The sequence below is a fragment of the Mandrillus leucophaeus genome, unplaced genomic scaffold, assembly GCF_000951045.1.
Source record: "Mandrillus leucophaeus isolate KB7577 unplaced genomic scaffold, Mleu.le_1.0 Scaffold325, whole genome shotgun sequence".
NCBI lineage: Eukaryota > Metazoa > Chordata > Mammalia > Primates > Cercopithecidae > Mandrillus > Mandrillus leucophaeus.
In genome coordinates this window covers 338,471-342,400 of record NW_012103421.1, presented here as the reverse complement: position 1 = coordinate 342,400, position 3,930 = coordinate 338,471, and the positions used below count along the sequence as shown (strand labels likewise).

General features: G+C 53.8%; 1 pseudogene; it reads right to left on the bottom strand.

Annotated features, from left to right (window-relative positions):
• Positions 1-2,908: 2,908 nt before the first annotated feature.
• Positions 2,909-3,538, bottom strand: LOC105545344 (annotated as a pseudogene).
• Positions 3,539-3,930: the final 392 nt, after the last annotated feature.

Sequence of the window (3,930 nt, the reverse complement as noted above, 5' to 3'; positions counted from 1 at the left end):
GGCTGCGTCCGCTGCAGTCCAGGAGTTGTGCGCGCTGCTGTTACCTAACACCTCGGAACGGCTCCGTCTCCGTAGCGGGCTCGCTTAGGGATTGCAGTGGGAAGCAAAGGCTGCATGGAGAAACACATGCAGGGAAGACCCGCTGGCAGGGCACGGCACCGCAGGACCACCCATGGCCTCTCACCTCAAGGAGAGGTGCGGCAGAGCACAGAGACGGTGGGTGGGCGGCAGCCTGGGGTCCCACAGCGAGTTAGCTGCCTCCCCAGTTCAGGCTGACTAGAATTATTCCGAATCGCCTGGGTACTCGGGTCCCTCCATGCCCAGCCCCCTCTGCCCCCCCACCCACAGTCCCCATGTTCACCCTTCCCCAGGGATTGCCTGTAGCTTCTAGCAAGTGTCTTTTGGGAGGCAAGAGCACTGAGGCTGGGCCCAGGAAACTGCAGGCACCCAACACCCAACACCCAACACACAGGAGATCCTGGAGGCTGCAGGCACCAGGCACCCAACACACAGGTGATCCCAGAGGCTGCCCATGGGCGGGGGTGCGGGAAAGCAAGTGGACACGTTGTCTCAGAGCCCCCTCCCTTGTACCTGGAATGTGTCAGCTGAACCATACCTGGCCTCTGCTGTGGGCATCTCTGCCTCCTGTGCACCAGTGAGGGGCAGGACCAGCCTCTCCTTTGCACAGCTAGATCTCCTGCTGGCCCAGATGCCAGGTGACCACCTCAGTGTGCTGTGGGAAGTGGCCATAGCCACAGGAGCCGGGGCTGCAGGGGGTTCCAAGAGGGGTGCATAGCGTGCCCCCGCCCCCGCCAGGCACCATCCTGTGAACATTGTGTGAACACAGTGCTCAGACCACTCCTGCGCCCATCAAGGAGGGAGCAAAAGGCCTTGGAGGCCACGGCCTGGGTTTTGCCACCGGCTGGCAAGGCCACTCAGCTGCCCTGTGTTGACCTCATGAGGATCAGGGGAGGCAATTTCTGTATAGCCCAGTTCGTGGCCTGTAGTCAGGCTTAACAAGCACACGGTGACATGGTGACACGCTTTCTCTCATTCGGTCTCACAGAACACTGCCTGCCATTCACCCGGTTCCCCATTTGACAGATGTGGACACCAAGTCTCCGTGTGGCTCACTGACTGGTCCCAGGTCCCTGAGGAAGGGTGGTTTGGGGGATGGCGAGCTTCACACCCCGTGTGCGCCTGAGCTGGGACAGCTAAGGCAGAAGGAGGCTGCTCTGTGGGGCTGGATGTGGGGAGGAGGATGGAGTACAGGTGAGGGGCTTGTACATGTAATCATCTGTCCTTTCCGTTTTCATCTTGTCCATCTTGGGGAACCCTACATTCCAGGACATTCTGCACTCACTGGCCAGGGCCAGGGGCTCCCCACATCAGTCACCGAGAGCACCTACGTCCCTGCACGGCCTCTCCCCTGTCTGGCCCCAGTAGAGAACCCTGACAGGACAGACTTCCTGAGCACTAATAGAAGCCAGAGGGGCCAGCTGGAAGCTTCCAGATGCCACCGACTTTACCAAGCAGAGTGTGGGTCATTGCCAGCATCCTGCCCACTGATAAGGAAACAAGGTGGTCGGGGGAACCACCCAGTGGTAACCTGTCTGGGCAGGTCTGAGGGACAGGGGATTGGACCACCGCACACACAGCACAGCTGCCCCATCCTGCGCCTTTTCATACCCACTGCAACCATGGGAACTCTGTGGCAGGTCCTGGGGCCGGGAGCTGCTTGCAGTGTGGCTTTCTCCAGGGCTCGCTGGCCCTGAGATCCAGAGTTGGAAGTTCCTGCAATGGACTTTGGCCAGTGTCCTCCATGGTTCGATGGACACAGAGGATGCATTTAGTTTATCGAGGAACAGAGAAAAACTGCCAGTCTCACGAACAGGCGATGACAGGGAGATTCACTGTGATTTGGGTTTCCTTTTTTTCAGCTGAGCAGACATTTTATTCTCTCTGTAGCAGAGAATGAAACCAGTCTCAGAGAGCCCCAGGATTTGTCAGTGGCCCTTAGTCAGGCTGCTTGTGGCTTGGAAAGTTTTCACTTTCCAGGGAATTTATGAGTCTGAGCCAAGAGCGAATATTTGGTCTATTCTTCAGGCACCTTGTCCCCTCCCTTTCTCCCCTCCCCTCCTTCCTTCTTGACTTCCACACTCCTCCCCTCCTTCCTTTCTGTCCCCTCCCTTTCTCCGTGATTCTCTCCTCTCCTTCCTCCCCCTTCCTTCCCCATCCCTTCTCCCCGGCTTCCCTTTTCATTTCCCTGGCTCCATCCCCTGCCTCCTCTCACCTCCCTCTCATCCCCTTCTCTCTCTCACCCGCCCCACTTCTGTTGGGCAGTGGTTGAACCCCTGGCAGTCCTGCACCCAGTCCTGGGAGCCCCAAGGTAGAAACATGGCCCCTGACTCCAGGAGCTCCTGAGCTTGGAAACAAGCTCAGTGAGTACACCTGGCAGGGAGGCTGCTCTCAAGGCAGGATGTAGAGACTGATGGCATCAAAACTGGGGAATTTGGAGACCTGCCCAGTAGAGGAGGTTTCTCAGGTGTGAAGAGCGTGCGCCAAGGTGCATGGAGAGTGGTGTAGGGCTGGCTGTGGGCTGAGGCGTGGAGTGTGGAGGAGGTATAGGTGGCTTGTTTTCTCCCTCATCCCTTCTTCCTTGGCAGAGAGTTGGGAATACTTTGAGGAGGATGTGGAGAAGGAGGAGGAGTGATAATGATGATGATGGTTATGGTGATGGTGGTGATAATGGTGATGGTGATGATGATAGTGATGGTGGTGATGATAGTGATGATGGTGATGATGTTGATGGTGATGGTACTGATGATGGTGATGATAATGGTGGTGATGGTGATCATGTTGATGATGATAATGGTGATGATGGTGATGGTGATAATGGTGGGGATGGTGATGGTGATAATGATGACGATGATGGTGGTGGTCATGGTGATGATGATGGTGATGATGGTGGTGATGGTGATGATGGTGATGATGGTGGTGATGGTTGTGATGGTGATGACAGTGATGGTGGTGGTGATGATGGTGATGGTGATGATGGTGATGGTGGTGGTGATGATGATTATGATGGTGAAGATGATGATGATGGTGATGATGATGGTGATGATGGTGGTGGTGGTGATGGTGATGATAGTGATGATGGTGATGATGGTGATGGTGGTGGTGATGGTGGTGATTATGATGATGGTGATGATGTTGATGGTGATGGTGGTGATGGTGATGATGGTGGTGATGGTGATAATGATGATAATGGTGATGATGGTGATGGTGATAATGGTGGTGATAGTGATGGTGATAATGATGATGATGATGATGGTGATGATGGTGATGATGGTGATGATGATGGTGATGATGGTGATGATGATGATGGTGGTGATGGTGATGACGGTGATGATGGTGGTGATGGTGATAATGATGATGATGATGGTGATGATGTTGATGGTGGTGATGATGATGGTGATGATGATGGTGGTGATGGTGATGATGGTGATGATGATGGTGGTGGTGATGGTGATGATGGTGATGGTGATGATGGTGGTGGCGGTGATGATGGTGATGATGGTGATGATGATGGTGGTGATGCTGATGATGGTGATGATGATGATGGTGGTGATGGTGATGATGGTGATGATGGTGGTAATGGTGATGATGGTGATGGTGGTGGTGATAGTGATGATGGCGGTGGTGATAATGATGGTGATGGTGATAATGGTAGTAATGATGATAGTGATGGAAATGATGATGGTGATGGTGATAATGGTAGTAATGATGATGGTGATGGAAATGATGATAATGGTGGTGGTGATGGTGATGATGGTGATGTTGAGGATGGTGATGGTGATGATGGTGATGATGATGATGGTGGTGATGGTGATGATGGTGATGATGGTGGTGATGGTGATGATGGTGATG